The sequence below is a fragment of the Vicugna pacos genome, chromosome 11 (assembly GCF_048564905.1).
Source record: "Vicugna pacos chromosome 11, VicPac4, whole genome shotgun sequence".
Taxonomy (NCBI): Eukaryota; Metazoa; Chordata; class Mammalia; order Artiodactyla; family Camelidae; genus Vicugna; species Vicugna pacos.
In genome coordinates this window covers 24,059,237-24,084,026 of record NC_132997.1, presented here as the reverse complement: position 1 = coordinate 24,084,026, position 24,790 = coordinate 24,059,237, and the positions used below count along the sequence as shown (strand labels likewise).

General features: G+C 39.3%; 1 long non-coding RNA gene across 3 annotated transcripts in view; it reads left to right on the top strand.

Moving 5' to 3' along the window:
* The window catches only part of LOC140699219 (uncharacterized), an 83,894-nt gene that overhangs the window by 17,505 nt on the left and 41,599 nt on the right, over nucleotides 1-24,790 (top strand). For 2 of the 3 annotated variants that reach the window (XR_012077231.1, XR_012077230.1), the window contains exon 4: nucleotides 22,563-22,607. This is a non-coding gene — a long non-coding RNA (uncharacterized lncRNA). Of the gene's footprint in view, nucleotides 1-20,617; nucleotides 20,936-22,562; nucleotides 22,608-24,790 lie in introns of those variants that run through there. The other variant, XR_012077229.1, reaches the window with a different exon arrangement.

Here is a 24,790-nt window from a genome sequence, read left to right as displayed (position 1 = left end):
AAGGTCAAGAACATTGATAAATCTCCAGCCAGGTTAACTAAGAAAAACAGAAGACACAAATTGCTAATATCAGGAATGAAAGAGAGCCATAACTATGGATCCCCTAGTCATAAAAAGGATTATAAAGGAATTATATGGATAACTCTATGTCCACACATTTGATAACCTAGATGAAATGGTCCAATTCCTTAAAAGAAAGAATTCTGCCAAAACTCACAGAAGGATAAATCTGAATAGGCATATATTTGTTAAAGAAATTGAATCAATATTTAATCTCCCAAATCATAAAGTATCAGGCCCTCATGTGACACTGGTGAATTCTACCAAGTTAAGGAAGAAATGATACCAATTCTCTGCAGTCTCTTACAGAATGTAAAAGGAGAGGAAATACTTCCTAACTCATTCTGTGAAGCCAAAATTATTTTCATAGCAAAACCAGGCAAACACATACAAGAAAGAAAAACTACAGACCAATATCTCTCATGAACATAGATGCAGAAATGCTCAATGAAATATTAGCAGATTGAATCTAACAATGTATAAAATGAATTATATGCCATGATAAAGTGGGATTATCCAGCTATGCATGGCTGGTTTACCATTTGATAATCAATTAATGTAACCCATCATATCAATAGCCATAATAAGAAATATCATATAATCATACAATAGATACAGAAGAGCATTTCAAAAATCTTAATACCCATTCTTTTTTTTTTAATATTAGTAAACTTTTAGGAATAAAAGAACTTCATTAACTTCTTAACTTGGTAAAGAATATCTACAGACATCCTACAGCTAACATCATACTTAATGAGGAGAAATTAGATGCTTTCCCTGTAAGATAAGGAGCAAAGTAAGGTGGTCCTCTCTCACCATGTCTTTTCAGCAACCTTCTGGAAGTCCTAGCTAATGCAGTAAGACAATTAAGGGAAATAATATACGCAGATTTGGAAGGAAGAGGTCAAACAGTGCTTGTTCACAGATAGCATTGATTGTCTATATAAAAATTTCCAAAGAATCAACAACAAAAAACCTCCTGACACTACTAAGCAATCATAGTAAAATTACAGGATATGATACTCAGGCAGGTGGTAAAAAGAAATGAGCTCTCAAGTAACAAAAAGAGTTCCTCTAAGAAGACACTTAGATGCATATTGCTAAATGAAAGAAGTCAACCTGAAAGGGCTTTATTCTGTATGGCTCCAACTGTAATATATTCTGATGAAGGCAAAACTATGCAGATAGTAAAAAGATCAGTGGTTGCTAGGGATTCAGGGTGAGAGAGGGAGGGAGGAACAGGCAGATTACAGAGAATTGTTAGGACAGTGAAACTATACTGTAGGATACTGTGATGTGGTTACAAGTTATAATCCATTTGTCAAAACCTACAAAGTGTAAAACACAAAAGGTTCACCCTGATGTAAACTATGGATTGTAGTTAGTAAAAACGTATCAGTATTGGCTCATCAGTTGTAACAAATGTCTCACACTCATGCAGATATTAATAATAGGGAACCTGGAGGGAGGTAGAGGTAAAGGGGTGTATAGGAACTCTGTGCTTTCTGCTCATTTTTTCTGTAACACTGAAAGTTCTCTACAAAATGAAGTGTGTTAAAATAAATAAACAAATGTGCCACGTATAGCAGTATAGATGAGTCTGTGAGGATGTTATGTTTTTACATATTTACACAATTAAAAACTCACATCATTAGGTACCAGTTTTCCCATGGTGAGGGGCTGGGAATGCAGTCTCAGAAATCATATATTGACAATCACTAAAGCATATTTTCAGTTACAGCCTTCTGCTTTTCTAAGCCTTCTTATCTTTTTTGGAATTATCTTAAAACCCCTTACCCATCTTATTTCTATACTAAAGTTTTGTTTGTCACTCATATGTTTTTGTACTGCAACTATAAACACCACTGATGAAAATTTGGTTTGTTTTTAATAGTCTTCAAAATACTTTAAATTGTAGCAACAGTGGCCTGAAATTAAGGCCCAGTCTGAATGAATCTCTTAACATCTGAAACCAAGAGGGGTTCTGTTGGCCTAATTTTAAGCTTCCATCTGCATTCTTCTCTCACAGGTGAGGTCCTGTGGTCAGACAAACCTTCTTCCTTATCAAAAGGACCAAGTAGGTGAGGTTCTTGTTTATCCCTGAGTAGCAAGTTTCACTTCCCAAGCAGCCCGCAGCATTATACAGAAAAGCCATTCACATCCTCCCACAGGAACCAGGGGTCACTGCACCCTCTTGATACTGCAGAGCCCACTTCCCATAACCCCTGGATGTTCCCTCTGCTCCAGAGTGCAGTTCCTGTGTGGCCCTGGAGGGCCTGTGCCCTTCCAGCCTCGCCTGTGCGTGTGTATGACTAGTAAACTTACATAGGTCTCATCTGTCCAGTGTGAGATGGTGGGTATTCAGCTATTTCATTACCCCAGGACAGGAATCTTGCCACCAACAGACTTCCTTGGAGGCAGTTGGAATCATGAACAGACTTGTCCATGCCTGACCACGGTCACCTAGTCAACATTGGCTGATTGCTCTTGGCTAACTGGTTCTGTGATATGGCAGGGGCCACTTGGGACAGAACCACCAGTTGCTGGCAGGCTTGTACTTTGGCCTGCTCTGCTTTGTGTTCTTTTTTGGGTGTCACTATCTCTTCCCACTCTAAAAACTCTTGTTCCTAAAACAGAATTGTTAATATGCTATGTCCCTGTGTGACTTGTCAGTCTGTTTAGCAGATGGTCTGTGAGGCTCCTGCCTGTAAAAATGATGACAACACAGCACCCCAACTACTCAGAACTTGAGCCCCACCTACCAGAGTAACTCTATTTGCTGCGTGGAGCCTGGTGACCATCCCTGGCTGCTCAGGGTACTGTTACCTACCATGGTTGTTGTGCACCACCGGGCACGTGAATGGCTCCTTGTGGAAAGGCAGGAGACTACCACTCCAGGGAGAATTAAGCATGGTAGCCCAGTTGCCTAATGAGCTGGTGTTGTTCAGACAAGGGTAGCAGCCTTTTCCATCTCTGCTGCTCTTCCCCTCCTGCCATTGCACATGCTCTTCTGACCCTCAAGGGTATCTAGAGGCACATTCATGGTGGCCTGTGGCCCAAATGCTGATGAGTAAGAAAAAAGGATCTGTCCCTTCAAGTGACCAGAGGAGGTAACTCAACTGTTCATCCAGTACAAACCCTCTAGCCAAAGTACCTGAGTTTTGCTTAGTCCTGCTGTTTACCAACCAGAGGACTAACCTTGGCATTATAGGCCTTGACCCAGGCCATGGACTAAATGATCTCTTATTTGTGGACTCTGAACCCAGGGACACTGAGTGGCATTCCCTGGGGGAGGAGGCAGCTGCCTATAAGGCTGACTGCTGGGTTTTCTTTCCCTTGTGACCCACCCAGAAGGCCCACTCTGTGGGTGATTAGATAGACAAAAACTGAAAGCCAAGACTTCCCATGGCTAGAAATCCAAAATAACTGAGGAAATCTGTACAGAGAGAAATGAGAGAGAAAGAGACCTGCATGGCAGGGAAAAAAGAGCATATCAGAGGATGCTCAATCAACTTCTGGGTTATCTTCAGATTGCATCCTCCCTTTGGCCCTAATATCTCTAGGCCAGCAGAGCAGAAGGTTGGTGGGACAGGAAGCAAAAACAAAAAAAAAATTGTTACAGTCATTGTGGTAATAGTGAGTAGTGCAAGTCTCATCTCCACCCCTTGATTCCATGGCCTGTGACTCCTGGCTGCAGGGGAAATAGCACCAAATACCCAATGCTGATTCTGATCACATACAGCCTCCTGGAGAACCTTGCCTCAGTTTATGCAAGGTATTGCCACCCAGCTGGCAGTGTAACTGAATCTTCAATACATTCAATCAAGCCACCTGCTTCAGGATGGTAGAGAAAGTGGAATGACTAATGAACCCCATAAGCATGGACTTATTACCTCACTTCATTTGCTGTGAAGAGTGTTCCTTGATCAGAAGCAATGCTGTGCAGAATACCATGCCCCTTCCATGATGGAAGCAGTCTGATATAATCACCGGGAAGCTGACTGATCACCCTGGAGAATGGTGCCATATAGATATCTTTATATATACTATATATATATCTTTATATCTGTATCTATCTATATCTGTATCATCTATATCTACATCTACATCTATATCTATCTATATATCTATATATAGAGAGAGAGAGACAGAGAGAGATACACACATAGCAGGCACTGCTGGTCTCTGCTGCTGGCACATGGGGCTCTCAGCAGCTGCTATAGCCACGTTGGCCTTGGTGAGTGGAAGCCTGTGTTGCTGAGCTCATGTGGAACCTCCATCCCTACCACCATGGCCACTTTGTTCATGAGCCCATTGGTTGATGACAGGTGTGGCTGGGGAACAGATCTGGACCTGCATTCAGAGAACAGGTCATGTTATCAACTGTCTATTTATTAAAATCTTTCTCAGCTGAGGTCAGCTCTTACTGAACATTTACCTGGAACATAAATATTTTCACTTTTTTTTTTTGCCCATTCAGAAAAGTCTGTCCACCTAGCTTTTCTCTAGACTTTGTTGTCACCAGTTTTCCAATCATGTTTTTGTCAAGTCCCTGACTATCAAGCCAAACCATGGACCACAGCCCATGAATTAGTGTAATTGCATGTCTTGTTGTTTCTCCTCCCTAGCTGTGAGATAACAGAATGAATATTATATATACATCTCTGACCCAGGTTCCTGGCACAGAGCTTCTGAAACCTTTGTAATTTCCTAAGTTGTAAGAGCACTAGAAGCAGCTTTTGTTCTCATATTTGCCTTTGACCCCATCCCTTTCACAGGGCTCCTGAAACCCTTGTAAATCCTAAGTGATAAGAGCAGTAGGAGCATCTTTTCTACTAAGGTGACTCTGAATAGGCCCTTGTATGGCTCCTGGATGAGGCCTGGTCACCAGTAAGACCAAGCCATAGTTAGAAGCTTGGAATTTCCAGTGGGGAGGATATAGCTCAGCATTAAATAGCATGCTTAGCAAGCATGAGGTCCTGACCTCCACTAAAAATAAATAAATAAACCTAATTACCTCCCTCCAAAAACTTAATAAAAAATGTTTTTAAATAAGGCATAGTAATTTTTTCTATAAAATAGAAGCTTGGAATTTTCAGCCCCAATCCTCATCTTCCAGAAAGGGCCTGGAAATGGAGCTCATAATTGATCATGCCTATGTGAGGAAGACCCCATAAAATCCCCAAAGGATGGGGTTCAGGGAGCTTCCAGGTTGGTGAACACATCCACACCATGAGGGTGAAGACCCTCAAATCAGGATAGTCTCAGACCTTGCCCTATGTATCACCTCATCTGCTACTTACTTATATTATTTATTATATCTTTTAATAAGCTGATCAATGTTAAGTGTTTACATAAGTTCAGTGAGCTGCTCTAGGAAATTAATCAAACCTGAGGGTTGTGGGAACCTCCAGTTTGTAGCCAAATTGGACAGAAGTTGTGTGTAACCTCGGGACCTATTACCTGCGATTGGCATCAAATTGTAGTAGGGTAGGAGAAGTCTTGTGGGAATGAGCCTTTATATATATATATAGTGACCTGACACTATCTCCAGGTATATAGTAAGACACACATCTGGTGTCCCAGAGAATTACTTGCAACGAGGAAAAACCTCCACAAGTTTGATGACCGGAAGTGTTCTGTGTGAGTGTTCTATGTGACAGTAAAGGACACTCTTCGGTGGAAAACTGAGTTTTTTCTTTACACAAGCAAAATGAACAACCAGGGGCATTTTTTGAAATTCTAACCACTAGGATGATTTCCCTTCATGATTTGCTCAAGAATGTTTCAGAAAGGGCCTGCAGTGCTGCAGTTGCTCACTTTCGGTAAATGCCTACTTATTTTACAGGACCGTATGTAAACGAGGTCCTAGTTCTCTCTTTTCTCTGTCCACTGGTCCTAGACAACTCCCCATGAGGACACAGATGCATGCTGGGAGGGAGAAGGTAGTGTAGCAGGAATGGGGACCATGGGCATTTGGTCCATTTCTTCTTGTTTGTTGTATTAGGTAAAATTGATAAAGTTTGGCAGCACATATATAATATATTGCATGTAAATACATATATGCAATATACTGCACATATTTTTAAAATTTACATATATGTACTCTTCATTGTTTCTAGGAACAGTTTAGAGCTTTAGCTTTTTAAACTTACATAGTTATCAAAGGAATAAAGTCAACCACAAATTAAGAATCAACAGAATGCAGTAATCCAATAATAAAGAACAATATGCTTACACATATTCAAGAATTCAATCATCCAATTTATAATTAATAAGCAGTTCATTTGAGTCCTTTTTTTTTTTTTAGATTCCACATATAAGTGATACCATATGGCATTTTCCTTTCTCTTTCTGGCTTACTTTATGTAGAATGACGATCTCCAGTTCCATCCATGTTGCTGCAAATGGCATTATTTTATTCTTTTTAATGGCCAAGTAGCATTCCATTGCATACATTATACCACATCTTCTTCATCTAGTCATCTGTTGATGGACTTTTGGGTTGTTTCCATGTCTTGGCTATTCCAGACAGTTCTGCCATGAACATTGGGGTACATGTGTTTTTTTGAATTATATTTTTCTCTGGGTGTATGCCCAGGAGTGGGACTGCTGGATCACATGGTAAGTCTATTTTTAGTTTTCTAAGGAACCTCCATACTGTCCTCCACAGTGGCTGCACCAATTTACATTCCCACCAACAGCATAAGAGGGTTGCTTTTTCTGCACACCCACTCCAATTTTTATCATTTGTGGACTTTTTACTTAATGGCATTTCTGACTAATGTGAGATGATATCTTGTAGTTTTCATTTGCATTTCTCTAACACTTAGTGATGTTAAGATCTTTTCATGTGCTTATTGACCATCAGTCTGTCCTCTTTGAAGAGATGTCTATTTAGGTCTTCTCCTCATTTTTTGATTGGGTTGCTTTTTTGTTGTTGTTTTTGTTTTGTTTTGTTTTGTTTTGTTTTTGATATTAAGGTGAATGTGCTGTTTGTATATTTTGAAATGTAGGCACTTGTCAGCCACATCATTTGCAAATATTTTCTCCTATTCTGTAGGTTGTCTTTCTGTTTTGTTGATAGTATCCTTAGCTGTGCAAAAGCTTTAATGTTTAGCATTTGGTCCATTTCTTCATGAAATGTACTTGTGCCTTCAGGGTCTGCTTGAGCCCAGTCTCATATATACGACTTCCATTTGATAATTCAGTGCTGCTGTGCATGACCAATTTTATGGCTTTGTGGGTTGGGAAACACTCAATTCATTACGGGCAAGTTAGGCTATGTATTAGGGTTCTACAGAGAAACAGAAACAACAGGAGATATATAAGTGTATATAAATATACACACCCTAACAGACCTTATATGTTTATTATAGGAACTAGCTAACGATTACAGAAGCTGAGATGTTCCAAGTACTGCAATCAGCAAGCTGAGAAGAGCCAATCCTATAATTCCAGTCCAAATCTGAAGCCAGGAAAAAACTGGTATCTCAGATCATGTGGTCCGGCAGGAGGAGATCACTCTTACTCTTAGAAGGGCTAGTCTTTTTATTTTATTCAGGCCCTCAACTGACTGCATGAGGGAAACCAATATTAGGGACAGTAATCTGCTTTACTCTGATTCAAATGTTAATCTCATTCAAAAACACCCTTATGGACAAACACAATAATTTTTGATCAAATATCTGTGTATCCTATGACATAGTCAAGTTGATACAGAAAATTAACCATCACAGGTTGCATGCAACTTGGTGGCCCATGGTTATACATTTAATCCCTACAGGCCAAAGCTGTTTCTCAAAAGTAGAACAGTATTCTGCAAATGATGGTGGGGCATACTTCAAAATCCTAAAGACCTGTGCTGTGAGTCACCTGTATGGGCTGGTCAAAGATCCCATACAGCATCCCTATCTGCCACTGACACTCTAAGCATGTGTAGAAAGGGTATCTTGACATGCTCCATGCCATTGAACTCTAGAAATTTCACTAAGGTTAAATTTCCCTGAATTTTTTTTCAGATTAATTTCCCACCCTTTGACATACAAATATATCTGCCCTTTTCTCTTTCTTTTGTCATTCAAGTCATTTCAAAAAATAATGCAAATATTGATTTTTCTTGATATTCCATAAGTCCCATAGGGTTTCTTCATTCTTTTTCATCTTTTGGATTTTTTGTTTATGTTCCTCTGGGTGATTTCAAATGACCTGGCTGTGAGTTCACTTATTCTTTCTTCTGCTTGATTGGGTCAATTGTTGAGGCTCTCTTCATTGAAATGTTCAGCTCAGTCTTTGTATCCTTAGCTCCAGAATTTGGTTCCTTTTTAGGGTTTCTTTCTGTTGAAATTCTGATTCCATTCATATACTGTTTTTCTGATTTCTTTTAGCTGTTTGTCTGTGTTCTTTTGTAGCTAACTGAGCTTCTTTAAGGTGAATATTTTGAATTCTGTCAGGCAGTTCATAGATCTTCATTTCTTTAATGTTGGTCACCAGAGCTTTATTTTGTTCCTATGGTGGAGTTGTTTCCCTAATTCTTTGTTATTCATGTAGACTTGTGTTAGTATCTGTGTGTTTGAAGAAGAAATCACCTCTTCCAGTCTTTACAGACTAGCATTGTCAGGGAAAGCCCTAGTTGTCAGGGTCTGCAGGTGGATGGGCCCAGTGCTGGGACCTGCAGTGAAATTGGACATTCACTTTGCTCTCTTTCTTCCACAGGAGAATTCATAGGCTGAAGGAATCTCTTTTGGTATTGCACATTGCAGCCCAGGGGAAGAAGCGATGCAGGAATAATGTGACTCTTTCTCTTACCATTTTCAGTGTATCTTTTTTCATTTTTGTGCTCCATCAGTATGCTGTAACTTCTCATCTGGATTTTGGAGCTCTCTTGAAGTTATTTTCATCCATGGGTTGTTGTTAAATTGGTGTTTCTGTGGAGAGACAAGCCTACAACTTTATTTTTGCCATCTTGCAGACATCAGTCTTGACTTCATATTTAGATCTTTTAAAATCTTTCAATGAAGTTTTCATTAGGCAAATCTTGTGCAAGTTCTTCAGTTTTCACTGTAAGAAAATTTCACTGTAAATTTTCTCTTTCATTTTCTTTTGTTAAATTCATTCCTAAGAACTCTTTTTGATGCTATTGCAAATGAGTTTTTTATCTTATATTTGTTTTTGGATTGCTCATTGCTAATGTATGCAAGTTCAATAGATGTTTGTAAATTGATCGTGTATCTTGTAACTTTGCTGAACTCATTGATTAGTTCTGATATTTTTCAGTGGGTTTCTAAGATTTTTCTGTATACAAGGTCATGTCATCTGCATGTAGAGGTAGCTTTACCTTTTAATTTCCCATCTGTATGACTTTTATTCCATTTTCTTACCTAATAGCCCTGAGACCTTCAGTGCAAAATTAACTAGTAGTGGTGAGAGTGGTGTAAGGACAAATATAAATGAAGAATAAGAAACTTAATATTCTCTCTTAAAAATAAAGGAAAAGATGTCCCCCTTTCTTTTCCTTACAGCATATTCTCTCATAAACTTATAGTTGTAAATTCTTTACCCCTTTAAGATGAATATGACTCTTTTTAAAAGCCTCATGGCAGCTTATAACCCTTAGAATATCTTTTTCAAGGAGGCTCAGAGCCATCTCTTTGAAATGAACACTTCATGGGGGATAGTACTTAATTTCTGTGGCAGCGTGGGAGCCTAACTTCGATGGGTGCTGCTCCAAGTTACAAAACTACCTCCTGTCATAAAGATATGAGAAGCTTATTTTTCCTTTTATAAGTACAATTAATTAACACAGATGGTCATCCCAATTACCAAGAGAATTTAGGATAAACTATATGCAACAAATGGTGCTGTCCAGTCTTCTTACTTGAGGACTAGTTGTTTATCTTGAGAACATGTGTGTAATGAGTTGTATCTGTTTCACTACATAGAAATGTGTGATATCTTTCTGTCTTTATAGTCTCTTAGCAGATTGCCTGTAATGTGCATCATTTTCTGGTTTAATGCTTATTCAATAAAAAATTCTTTTCTTTGCCTTCTACTTTTGTGTAAAGGTTTTCTCTGTTGGGACAAAACTTTATCACTGACAGTTTTGGTGATGAGAATGGGATGAGCCTGGCAGTTCCTGACTTGGGCAGATCAGCTGGAAACCTGTGGCCACAATATAGTCAAGTAAAAGCCCTAAAATATAAACAGTCTTCTTCCTTCTAACTCTCTGCTCTTTTGGTATACTAGCCAAACAAACTACCCTGTCCAAATTCAAGGTTTTACTATTGAGTAAGCGCAGATAATTAGGGGCTCTAAAATCTCAGCAGGGTCACCATATGGTTAGAAAATACAGGAAGCTAGGGATGCTGCCTGTAAGGTCCTTTTTTAAACTGTCATACTTGGGATGGGCATGCACAGTGACAAGTGGACAATTCTTTTGATTTGCAAAGATTTTTAGAAGGGCTTTATCCCAGTAAATCAGTTAATTATATTTATGGGATGAACACCATTCTAATCATTCTAAGAGGAAAGTTAAAAAAAAATATTTGGAGAGCCAGAAGGAAATATTTTAAAAAATAGAAGAGAAAATGTGAGAATTAAAGGCAGTTTCTCTTTCACAGACCATTGCTCCTCCTCACTCTGTTGGGCCCTCCATGCTTTTTCTGCTTCCCCTGAATGTCTCCCTCCCTGTTCACCTCTCCATGCCTTAAACTGACTCAGGGAAAGAGGGAGGTGGTAATCTTTGAGATGGGTGGTTCCCTTTAGAGCACAGTTTCTTTAGCTGGTAATAAATTGCCTGCTCAGTTTGAAGGCACAGAGTTATGTACTTCATGGCCTAGGCTGAGTCCACTTAATGCCTTAGACAGGATTATCTTTTCAGGAGTCCTCTATTATCCACACACCATGTAGCTAGAAAGACAGAAAGATAAAGAGAGAATCACAGAAAGATTAAGAGCTTGGATAAAATTGCATGTCTGCATAGGAAGGCAACAGATGGAGAACAGCTGTGCTTGGCACTTGGAAAAAGGCCAATCAACAAGGTATTACCCTAATTAATGTAAACACACAAAGGGAAACCAAAGTGCTCACGTGACTCACATTTTTCCTGTGTTAATGTGAAGGAAGCCAGCCCATCCTAACTGGATCACCAGCAAAACTGATGCCATTGAGAAGCTACCCAGAACTCCTGGGTAATGCAGACATCTTTCTCACCAGCTGATGTTCCTTATTTAAAGGCTTCTTTTCCCCATGCCCCAGAATTTCACAGAAGTACATCTCAGTGTGTTTTCAGTGTACAGTGTGCACATGGGAATGTACTCTGATTACTGCACAGCATTTAACAACCAGCAGCTGCATGGAATTCTGCAATTAGCAGATTTTGCTCCTTTGATAGAGCAATCACATTAGATTAGGGTCTGGAAGAGCACAACACAGAGGGATACGGTGGCCAAGGGAAGCAGACTATCTGCCGCCCCATCCCCTATAGCTATGGAATAAATAGGGAGTTAAGAACTCATTGAGAAGGGCTGCTAAGAGCTGTACTTGGAGCCTTTCCACTAAAGGTGAGCTGGGAGATGTCACAAGAGCTTGCCCAGAAGACAGGTGAGTCCCCCGTTGATTTCCATCAGTGGTTTATTGAAGCTTTCTCAGAATTCCCTGCTGTTACCCTGGAGGCAGACCAAAATATGCTCTGGTTTTTGTTTGTTTGTTTGTTTGTTTTGGCTCTTTTGCTAACTATTCATATCCAAATTAAGGAAAACTATTAGGGTGGCAAGAACAGACTGTTAGTCAAATCTTAGCAGCAGCTACTTAATTTGGGGACAATCTAGAGAAAGACAAAAAAGTAAAGAACAAATTTGACTTCTGTGTTGGCTGCTCAGTTAGAATTCTTTACTAAAACTAGTAATTCCTACTCTGGTCAACCTATGAAAGGATCAAAAGAAGGGATTCTAGGAAGAGACTATGCAGTATTCAGGGATTTCAGGGACAAGAGAATCAGGAGAACCTGGATGAACAAAACTTTCAGATAGGAAATACTTGGCAAGTGGCTCAAAATTGGACAGATTGAGAGAATCCTGGTGGTGGGAACTGGTAAACCATATGTGTCAGTACCTTTTCCTCAGGCTAATCTCTTTGCCTGTTCTGAGAAAGCCTGGTGCTACTTATCCTACAATTTCCTCAGAGAGTTCTTACTTTCCGTGTGGCAAGAAATCATTACAGGTTGTTGGTATTTTGAATCAGTCTCCTTACTTGCTCCTTTTCCTCCACAATTCCCATGAGATAATGTCCTCTTACTAAGGAATGTGTGTTCTTATTTCTCCCTATTCATCTATAAACCTACTGGGGAGAGATCTATGTGCAACTGAAATGGAGTATTCTGCCCTCTGGATGGAGCATCTCTGGGCTCCTTGGGGAAAAGACAGCCAATCTGGTCACTATGGGCCTTTTGAAAGAAGAGGGGCATGGTAGAGAGTGGAAGTCTCACACCAGGCTGGGCAAGCACACCAAGCTAAAAGAAAGCAATGTATCACTTTGGGTCTAAGAAATGATATTTTATTTCCCTTCCACCTTTGTGGAGAGGTTTTCTAATTTGAAAGATTTTGGTTTTAATTATATTTCCCCAATAGTGGACATCCTTGTCTGCTTCCTGATCTTAGGGGGAAAGCATTTTATCTTCCATCATCAAGTACCATCTTCAATCATCAAACATGGTGTTAGCTGTGGGTTCTCAAAATGGCCCTTATTAGGTTGAGGCAATTTTATTCTATTCCTAGTTTGTTGTGGGTTGTGTCATGAAAGGGTGCTGACTTTCTCAAATGTTTTCCCACATTTATTGAGAGAATCATATGTGTTAAAGTGAGATAACAATTTGAGTTTATCCTGTTAGTATGATGTGTTACTGTGGCAATCATTTTTGATATTGTGTAATTGATGGTTTAGCATCTTCAAATCATGGGCCAAGCTAATGGCTAAAGATGTTTACATACATATCACTCCTGTGTTTCCACAGGTACATAAAAATCATATTACAAACCCTTCCAACATAAACCCCAACATCTGTGTTTTGCTTCCTGCTCAGTAGGTCCCAGTAGGGCACTTCCTCACCTTACATAGTATAGTTGGGTTACTATAGTTTATTACCACCATTCATGATTTTCCTTCATGTCTCTGTCTCTTGGCCATCCCTGGTGCTTCCCTGTGTGGCCCTGGATGGTGTGGTGTGTCCCTTCCTCTTGATAAATTGCAAATAATAAAGTTTTCCTTCAAGGGCAATTGTCTCCATGTCTCATTTTACTATACTTGATTAAAACAAATCCCAGGTCAATCTTAACAGTTGGTGCAGTGAGCAGGGTGGTTCAGTGATGGATGGGAATGATACATCTCTTACTAACCGTATCCAACTGACCACAAATACTGCTTGAGGAGGCACTGCTGGTTGTTGGCACACTTGTGATTTAGCAGCCACCACATTGTATTGTGTCTGTTGGGTTTCTCAGCTTATCCAATTCAATTGTCAGAGCTCAAAAAGCTGAATCCACACTTCTTAGCTTGGGATGCTATAGTCTGAGCACAGAGGTCCCCAGTTGGTCCCTATGTGTTTGTGATGTACCTAATCTGAATGAGGTCTCCAGGGAAATTTAGGATAACTGGCCATTGTACTGAGCAAAGGTCACCTAAAGGGACAGGAACAGTTACTCCCTTGCCTTCACCTGATGAGTGAGCCCTATCTGTTGTCCTTCAGGTACAGTGTTGATAGGGGCTGCTCCAATAGTCCTCCTTATATTTCTTGAATGTAAAAGACGTACTAGCCTGGTTTATTAGGTAGCAGATGACTGCCTGAGTAGGCATCTTCACACTGAAAGGACCTACTGGCTCTCAGTTTGTGGGCATGCATCCCATGGAGACCATGGCTCCCCACAAATGTTATGTTGATGCAAAGACCTCTTCTGTTGTCTGCCTTGCTGCTGTCACAGTTTGATCCCAGACCCAAGGATATAAGATATAATAGAGCCCATCCCCAGAGCCCTCCCTGGATATCAATGACCCAATGTTTAATGAAAAAGACAAAAGGAAAGGAATATCTGGTTGTGACTCCCCCAAAACTCCCAAGGATGTGTTCCAGTTAATAAAAAAATTTAAAATACCTAATCAGTGTGCATGAGATATCTTAAGTGCTGCTGCTAATAAGTATACAAAAGGTCTTAGACTCAAAACAAAAAAAACCTGACATCTAAAGCTGATGCCATTCCTGTGCTCTTGGATATAAATGCCAGACATTCTGAGGTCAAGTAGACATCCTGTTGACCACCAAGGGAGGCCATCACTCACAGTGAAAGCCACCACGGATCACTAGGAATTTTCAGGTAAATATCCAAAGGGGTCTGATCAGAGACAGACAGGGGACAACCTACTTAAAGATACAAGCTATTCTAAAAGAGTTTGTTTAAGAGTTAAAAGGTTAGGGGGAAAGGAGCTGATTATAATGCAGAGAGGGGCTGTACCAGGTAAAAGCTGCTGCCTAGAGCCACCTGGCCACTCCCCCTCCTTCCATTTGTCTTATCAGCAGAGAAAAATCTAAAAAGCACATCTTCAAGGAAATAAAAGCTTAAAAAAAAGGGAAGAACCTTAGATAAGGGAGAAAAATCAAAGATAATGAAATAAATGATACATGTGATATTTTAATATTAATATAGTAAATAAATTATATATGTGTATTTAACCCAGAATTATATTAAAAGAATGGTCCATAATTTGACCCAGTCGGATGTCCAAACTTTCTATATGAAGTTTATAAACTAAAATACTTTTTGTATAAAAAAAAGATAAAAAAGGATGTTGATTGGCTTTTGTGCCTCTACAACACAGATTATAAATTAACTTCATTATTTTCTAAAATGTTCCAACTGACAAAACTTCATGGACTTCTTTAATACTGGGGCACAAATATACCTATGGATACCACTAAATTTAAACGTTGTACAATCTATAATCTTAGGAGCGTATACTAAATATAAAACATAGGGAAAATAGGTAAACCTCACTTTAACTGATGTCTCACCTAAATTTTCCATAGTCATAGTACCTATTGTCTTAAAATATCCCATATTGAGAATAGATGCTCTAACAATAAACAAAACATTAAAATTTTAGTAAATCTTTGGCACTTACAAACTGGCTTGATAAAATGGAAATCCATGGACCTCTAGTTAAAATAGTTAACGTGGCCCAGTAAGATAAAATAGGGCATTCATGTATCAAAAGTTATTATACCAAACCTAATTAATAGAGAAATGATTATTCCCACTACTTTTCTGTTTGACACTCTGATTTTGCCTGTTCTTAGACATGGAAAAAATAATACCTCATGGTCAGTTACTACAACCTTCCTCCTATAGTCCCATCCATTAGGGTCCTGAATTCATCTGCTTGGGCTGCCCTAACAAAACACTACAGGCTGACTATTTTAAACAGCAGAAATTTATTTTGTCACAGTTCTGGAAGCTGGAAATACAAGATCAAGGTCTGGTAGGGTGCAGTTTCTAGTGAGGGCCCTCTTCATGTCTTGTAGACAGCTAGTGTCTCACCATGTCCTCTCATGCCTTTTTTTATGGTGTGCAGACACAGAAAGAAGAGAGCTCTCTGCTCTCTCTTCTTATAAGGCCAATAGTCCTATGGGATCTGGACCCCACTTTTATGACCTCATTTAGTCTTAGTTACTTCCTACTCCAAATACAGCGACACTGGGGGTTAGGTCTTCAACATATGAATTTTCTGGGACACAAACTTTCATTCCATAACTGCCCTTATACTTAGTATCCAATAATATTAAAATTACTGGCTCTATCCAATCAACAACTGGTAAACAAAGGTCTACAAAACTGACCGAATTTCAAGTAGTCAACTCAGCACTGGATGCACTTATCAAAAAATTATCCCATCTCCACATTTATTAGAACTATTGGGACATTGCCAGCCTAAGAGTTGACTCCTACAGGATAAAGAGCTCTGTGAACCTCTTGTCTCACACTTATCCAAAATATAAATATGGTAGGCCCTCCGTGTCCATGGGATCCACATCCATGGATTCCACATCCACAGATTCAAACAATTATGAATTGAAAATATTTTCAAAAATTTAAGAAACTTCCAAAAAGCAAAACTGGAATTTGTGTTGTGCTGACAACTATTTATGTATAATTTGCATTGTATTTGTGACTACTTACATGGTATTTACATCGTATTAGGTATTATTAGTCACCTAGAGGTGATTTTAAATTGTATAAGTTATATGCAAATACTAATCTAGTTTCTATAAGGGACTTGAGCATCTGAGAATTTTGGTGTCCATGAGAGTCCCTGGAATCAATCCCTGTGGATCCTGAGGAATGATTGTGTAAATAAAAAATATAAATCAAAATCTTGTGACTCTATATATACAAGGCCTTGTCAGGATATTCATTTTTTCCTTTGAAATTATAGACATTACTAATACGATCCAAGTCACACATTGTACTTCTCAAAATACACATTCTGGGCTCTTGGAAAAGGCATTAAATAGAAATTCCGTGTCACTGCTAGGTCTCAGATAGATGGTATAAATGAGAGATGTAATTTTCTTCTCAAACAATTCCTTTTCATATTCTGATCCAGACAATGGATTCCTAAATGGATCTCTAACTTAGTCATTGAGGAGAAACTGGGATGGATAACAGGTTGGGCCTCTAACTGAAGGAAAGCCCAGGAGAATGACGTTGTTGTTAGTTTGGAGTTGGCTAAAATTGTATGAGCAGAGTAAGCTTTTAAGGTCATGCACAGAGGATTGGAAACCAAATGGCAGGTACACCAATTTCTGATCCCCAATGTGTGGTTAGCTTTTATCATCTAAGTCAGTAACCAGAACTTCCCACCCTAGATAACAGATCACTTTGGATAACTGATTGGTTCCTCATCCTCCACCATCTGTCAGGTGATGTCTGATAACCCTGGGCTGTCTTTAGAAAGACTTCTATTAGGTTGGTTTTGCCAGAGTTCCCCTTAACACGGATATTTCCTCAGTAATTTTCCATCCACTGACCTCCACTCTGCTCCTTGACTATACATGTCTATTTGCCCATGCTATATGAGTCTGGTTCTACACTGAGATCCCTTTTCCCCTATTTTCCTCTATTGCAATAATCCTGACTACAATCTCTTTTTATGTATTTACTGTCCAACTGTGGTTTCTCTTTGATGAAACAATGATTTAGCCATATTTAAGTGACTCAGTATCATTCTACCTATTCCCACTTTTGATGTCAATTGTGTCCAGGGTCCCCAAGATCACCCTTGGGTTGAGTGATTCACTAGAAGTTTTCACAGGACTTACTTAGGACTAAGATTGAGTCTAGCAAAATCAGCAAGTGAAAGGGGTCATGGGTTAATGTCCAGAGGAAATTAGGCATAAGCTTCCAAATATCTTCTCCCAGGGGAGTCATATAGAATGTGTGTGATTCCTCCAGAAACAAATTTTGATAGCACATGTGGCATGTTGTCTACAGAAGCCATTAGAGACTCAGCAACCAGGGTTTTTATGGGGTCTGGTCATGTAGGCACCCTTTGCCTGGCACATACTAAAATTCCAGACACTTTGAAGGAGAGCAAACAATTTTGTTTGCACAAAGAGGTTTAGGTGCAGTGAAATACACTTATCAATTAATGTGATAGGAACCTTTCAGAAATCCAGGTTTCCAAACCTTTTCAAAATTAAAGTTCTAAGATACTAGCTAAGGGCCAACTTTAAAGCAGGCCTTCTAAGGATAGCAGTCTCAGCCACTTAAATGGCAACACTACTTCAATTTATTTTTAGTTTGCAAATTCAGTGCTTTCAGTGGCTCAACCCCTGTTTGTGGTTAGTTGTGAGTTCAGACTTGTGAGTAACAGACACAATAATGTGGCATGGGATTATCAAATTCAATCATTTCAATTGTTGCAGTTGGTGCTACTATCTGTTTTCATGTTTATTTGAATCCTAAATCCCAAAATGCAAACAAGTATAAACTTTGTGATGAATTTTCTAAGTGGACATTTAAACAAGAAGAAGTTCCCCTGAAGCTTTTTGTACAGTTTGTAAAAATGGTAGTCAGTCAGATATAAACCAGCATATGCAAACAGCTAAGCACAAGAGATGGATTATTTCCTGTTAGTACTATAAAAAGTGGTAAAATAATTTTTTGATTAATAGGAATTCAGACTGAGATACAATAGTTGCAGCAGAAGTTGTGAACAACCTCCATACTATATATCTTCATCAGTCTTTCAGCTCAAATGACTGAACATACTGCTGCCAGAATTACTTTCTGATTCCAAAGTTGCAATTAAAATGTCAAGTGCCAGGATAAAGTCCACTGCAAAAACTCCACAAACAATAGCTTCACTTACGATTCCAGAGATTATCAATGTTCTAAGTGCTTCATCTTTTTTTTTTTTTTTTAGCACAGCCTTGGATGCAAGCAATTGCAAAGCAGAAAATACATTATTTACCTCTTGCTTCTACATGACTCTTGCTGGTGGTAAAACAAACACAAATTTTGGTGAATGTTTCCATAAACATGCAAAAATGTTTATTCCAAGCTGAAATAAAATATGATTCTATGGGAGATATTGGCTGTTCTACCCATATTCTGCATAATGTTTACTGTTCAAATAGCTTTGTTGCTGAGTCCAAACTCATTCTGCTCACCTAACAAGCCAATAAATTGGGAGATGACATGTTGGGGCAAGGAATAGCAACTTTATTAGGAAAGCCAGCAGAGGATAGCCGACTAATATCTTAGAGAACCATCCTGCTTTAGTCAGAACACAGGCACCTTTTATACAAAAAAAAAAAAAAAAAAAAAAAAAACAAGGGAGGGCATGTGGTTGGTTGTTGCAAACTTCTTGCTGCAGGCATTCTTTGTTCTTGCAGCTGTCCACGTGGGCCAGGTCATGATGTCCCTGTAAACTTCCAACAAAACAAAGTTTTTTCTCTATTTTGCAACTTGCCATCTCCATCTAAGTGCAGAAGGGCTGACATCCTTAAAGGTCAGAGCCCTGAGATAGGCTCTCCTGTCTATTTCAGTCTAAAGGCAACATTATTTCATGAAAGGTGCAGAGCTGGCAAGACTGAGCCTAGAAAGCAGGGCACAGCGGTTAAAATTAAAGGAAAAGATCTAATACAGAGTCAGATTTGTTTTCCTCGATTACAGTTTCTGTTGTCCTTTCCATTAATGTTGAAGTAACTGTCATGAAGTTGTTTTCTGACTTCAGGATTTATACTGTTTGAATTGGTGATTAAAAGATTTTTGTGATTTTTGTTGGCATTCAGTATTTTTCATTTCTCTTGCATTCAGAAACTCATTGGCGCTCTTTAACAAACACAGCTGGAAGAGTTCTCAGTTAATTTAAAGCAGGGAACTAATATTTTAATTTTCAAGGAAAGGCCCCAAATTCTTGTTTACTTTTGAATAATCCATTGAATGAAGCCAATTTGCTTATTTCTTATTTATCATTTTCAATATCTCTTTAGCAATAGAACTATGGAAATTGAAAGAACAGCAAAAAGTGTTATTGAACTATTCCATTGTTTAATGGAACTTGGTGAAATCTTCCTGTCAGACTGTTCTTAAAAGGGAAAACATTAGTTATGAATAGGAAAATAAATTCTGATTTGTGGATAATCATTATTGTATCTGCCATGACTGTATTTTGAAGTGAGTTTCATCTCTTGAAGAATTTGATTGTTTTACATGGATGTTACTAGTTGCTCTTCTAACAAAGAGACAAGTGGAATTATCATGTGTAGTGTTAAAAAGGAAAGAAATAGTTGACCTAAAAGTTCTCTTTTTGTCAGTGGACATGTTAGGACGTCATTAACCAAGAGATCCAACATAATCCTGAAGAATGGAATAGGCAAGTTTTGCCATGAATGATGTATCAGGTGTTTCAGAAAATAAATTTGTAGAGCAGTTCCCAGAGTTGTTAACTTTATGCCATTATACTTGTTCATAATGCCAAAGTTGTGTGTTTTCTCATTAATGAATGTCCAACGGACCAAGAACGAAGTGAGATGTGACCACTGAAGAAGATATGTGACAACGTAAATTGTACAATGCCAATGGACTATCTGTGGTAGAAATTCTATAACTGAATTCTGCAAAACAAAGAATTGTTAAGCAGAACCAACAGTTCAGGGAAATATAACTAATGAAAGAGATATGTAGTTTAAATGCTTGTAATTTATTTCAGATGAACAAAGAATAAAAGTATGTCTCGCGGCTTGAGCACTACTTGCTAAACCTGGCAATACTACCCAGTGTGCTGGAAGTCGCAGACCCTCTCTAACTGAGCTGGCTGGAGGGCTTTAGGGAAACGCACCGCGCGCTTTCCGGCCCAGGACGAGGCTGTCGCTCCGGGCCTTCTGCGCATGTGCGCCGCCCCCGCTTCCCCTCCCCCCACTCGCCCGTGTGTTCCAGGTCCCTGGTCGCCAGGAGACGGCGCCCGAGACTCTGTCGCCTGAGGGCGAGGGGGGCGGTTGGGAAGCGGCTGTTGAGCGCCTGAGGGTTGGGCGGGTGGAGCAGGGCCTCCGCGCGAGACGGGTGAGTGAGAAACGGCTTTGTCCTCTGACCTCGGTGTGAATCCGGCTCCGTTTTCACGCACCTGAGGAGACCCGGCGGGTCCCAGCGCTCGTTACCGGGTGAAGCGGAGTTTCCTCATCTCCGGGGCGAAGCGCGGTCCGAGGCGCCGGTGCGGCCGCGCGCGGACTCCGGCTTTCGGGCGCTCGGTAGACACGCCCTTCTCATCTCAGCGGAGAACCGTCTTTTCTGCTCGGGATCTCGCTCCATCCTCCCAACAACCTGCGGTCAGTGTCGCGGCCCTTTTTAACAGTGAAATAGGCTCAGAGAGGGGATAGGAATGCGAAGTGGTGAGCGGCGCAGGGGCAGGAGGAAGGAGAGATTCCATACCTCATCCTCTGCCCAGCATGAAACCTGAGCATGATTCAGTCGCAGCAGTTAGCAGCTCCGTGGCCCTAACCCCTTTAGGAAATCATTTTGAAGTAAATGGGCATTGGATTTGGGGAATTTCTTCTTGTTTCTAAAGAACTTGTGAGCCTGGCACATAAATGGACGCGTCCAGGTCCCTCTGACCACCCCCGCCCCAGCGTTGCCTGTGTTCTCAGTAGCACCAGTTTGCTTTTACAGGTGGTCCTGCTTGTAACTCAAGAGGACAGGAAGGTCCCGGATTTTGAGATTTTGGGTGAATATTCCAGCTGACTTGGGTCCAGGTTTTTTGTAACAAAGCAGCTTTTGTGATGTAAGGGGGTTCCAGGAGCAGGAATCCCTGGTAGGACAGCCAGCTAGCCTGAGACTTCAGTAGAGATCCAGAGCCCTAGTGGAAGGGGCTCTTACTGCTCAGCCAGAAGCAATTTGGGTCCTCTTGCCAGAACCACTGTCATAGCCAGACTGTCACAGACTGGGTGACGGTGGAAGCTTTGGGCCAACTTTCAGAAGAGGTGTAAGCTGTGGCTGGGATAGGAGGGCAAGACAAAAGGAACAGAAGATACTGCTTCTTGGGGAGTTAAGAAAGCATCGTGTTGAAGGAAGAGCTTACCAGCCACAGGGGAGGGAATTGCCTTTTTCGTCCCTTCATTCTTCACTGCATTCTTTCTGGACTCAAAGCTGCTCCCCTACTTCACCACAACTAGAGATATGCTGATGCCCTTTTGTAGTGATGTTAAGAGAATCAGAGATGGTACAGCAAGACAGGTCTTTAATACCTGGACTTCAGACAGGACTATTTCTGCTTTAATTAAAAGATGGTATTGGGATAGTGTGGGCAGGAAGTGGGTCTAAAATATTAAGTGGTTACAGTCATATATTTTATTATGGCAGAATCAGGAGCAGACATTGAGTCTCTTGATAGTTCAGGCAGAATTTTATGCTTTGACAACAGATAAATCAAAACCAAATTTTTTGTTTGTTTGCTTGTTTTTGTTTTTGTCAAAAATACTTTTGAGAAACTGAAACCATAACTTGTTAAGAGGATTTTTTTTTCCTTCCAAAAGAGACCAGCCCTTTAAAACACCCCATCCGTTTTTTCTTCAGAATCTTGCTGGGATTCTCTGTTTTGTGATGAACACTACACATTTTTGTTCAGTGTTTTTGCTCAGCACCAGTTTTAAGGAAAGCATTATATTCGATTCCTTGGTTTTTCTTAATTGGCTGAATTAGTTTAATGTGTTTACATTTTTCTGGGTTACAGCATACATTGTTCATAAATTGGCAGGAAAAAAATCTTTTTACATTTGAAAACTAATGTGACCAGGCACTGCATAGTCATACAGAGTTATGCATGGACACAGAGTGTCCCTTTGTGCCTCTTCTCAAGTTGTCTCCCTTTCTGAGGTGTTTGCCAGCTACTGTGTGGAGCTTGTTCGGCAGGTGACGTCTCTCATGACCTTTCCTTCTTTCTCTGCTGTACCCTTACAGTTCTGCACTCTCTTCCAGGACCAGCAGGAAATGATCACATTCCAGGTGAGTTGTTTAATTTATGCATAGTTTGACTTAACGGTGATTATTTGAGGTTTATAAAATGCACATTTATATGAAATAGTAGAAATGAATAAGTTAACATCAGGAAAAATAGCAGAAGTCAGCAAATTGCAGTCCTTGGGCCACGTGCAGCATGCTGCTTGTTTTTCCATGGCCCACAAACTTAAAAATTTTTAGATGATTGAGAAACAAGTAAATCAAGAGTAATATTCTGTTATATGAAAATTTTTTGAAATTCCATTCTCAGTGTCTAACATTTTACTGGGACATATTCATGCTCATTCATTTGCAGCTGTAGCTGCTTAAATTTGTGTACATTACAAGGGTGGAGTTGAGTGGTTGTGAAAGAGATTGTATGCCTCACAAACCTAAAATATTTACTGTGTGGACATTTACTGAAAATGTTTGCTCACCTCTAATACAGAGTAGCAGATCAACAGTAGTGCAAAGATGCATGTAGGTAAATGCGAATCTTGTGATCTTACTGAGTTGTGAAACTAAGACGTAAAAAGTTTTTTGAGAGGCTTCGTTTGGTGGGATTGTGAACCTTCCAGTGACAGCCTTAACATTACATAAAAAAGTGGTAAGAATAAAGTGAATGATTCTTATCCAATCCAGGGGATAAGTTAAGAGATATCAAAAGAACGTATGTGATAAATAATTCAAATGAATTGAGTATTAGGACTCACGATTGTTCAGAGAAGGGACAGGTCTGAGTAGACCAGGGCAACCTAGGGTGGTTAGTAGCATGAGGCTTTGTGACAGTCCTGAGGACTGGGCAGAATCTAAATCTTTGTTGAGTCCTCTTATTTAATTGTGTAGAATACACATGACTGAAATTCACAGTTCAACCATTAAAAAGTGTAGAATTCAGTGACATTTTGTACATTCACATTGTTATTCAACCACAGCCACCATCTACTTCTAGAATCTCTTCATCACACCAAAAGGAAACTGTGTGCCCTTAACAAGCAGTACGTAAGCTAACAGTTATTCTCCATTTACCCCAACCCCTAGCAACTGCAAATATGTTTCCTGTTCATGGGTTTGCCTATTCTGGATAGTCCATATACATGGAATCATGTAGCCTTTTGTTTGTGGCTTCTTTCACTTACTGTGTTTTAAAGATCCATCCATATTGTAGTTTATATCTCTTCTTCATCCCTTTTATGACAATAAATATTCCATTGTATGTATGTATATATATATATATTTATGTATATATACAGGTAATTGATGGGCACTTGTGATTCCATTTTTGGTTGTTTAGAATAGTGCTGCTGTGAGCGTTCTTGTACAAATTTTTGTTTGAAGATCTATTTTCAGTTTTTTCCTAGGAGTGAAAAGGATGGGTCATTTATGTGATAATTCTGTGTTAACTTATTTTGAAACTGTCAAACTGTTCCACAGCAAGGTCCCTTGCAAGTCATATGAATTTTATGTTAGCTTTTCTACTTCCACACAAAAGGTCATTGAAATTTTGATAAGAATTACATCGTATCTGTAGACCACTTTGGGGAATATTGCCATTTTAAGGATAGTAAATCTTAGAATCCATGAACATGAGGTGTTTTTCCATTAATTTAGGTTTTTAATTTCTTTCAGCAGTGTTCTGTAGTTTTTAGTGTACAGATTTTACACATCCTTACTTAAATTTATTCTTAAGTATTATTTTAGATGCTTTTGTAAATGGAAGTTTTCCTAACTTCCTTTTTGATTGCTTATTGATAGTGTGTAGAAATACAAAGGATTTTTTAGTGTTGATCTTGTATCTTCCAACTTTGCTGAATTTATTCACTAGTTCTAATAGTTTGTAGATTCTTTAGGATTTTCTATGTTTGTCATCATATCATCTGCAGAGAGATAATTGTAATTCTTCCTTTCCAATTTGAATGCCATTTATTTATTTACCTACCTACCCACCTACATACTTACCTACTGACCTATTTGCTCTGGCTAAAATTTCTAGTACAGTGTTGAATATATAAGTGACCAAAGCAGGCATCCTTGTTTTTCTTTTCTTTTTTTTTTTTAATCATCTTAGTCTTCTTAAGTGTGCAGTTCAGAAGTGTTAAGTTTATTTACACTGTTGAGCAACCGACCTCCAAAGCATTTTCATCTTGCAAAACTGAAAATCTGTACCCATTAAACAGAAACTCCTGTCA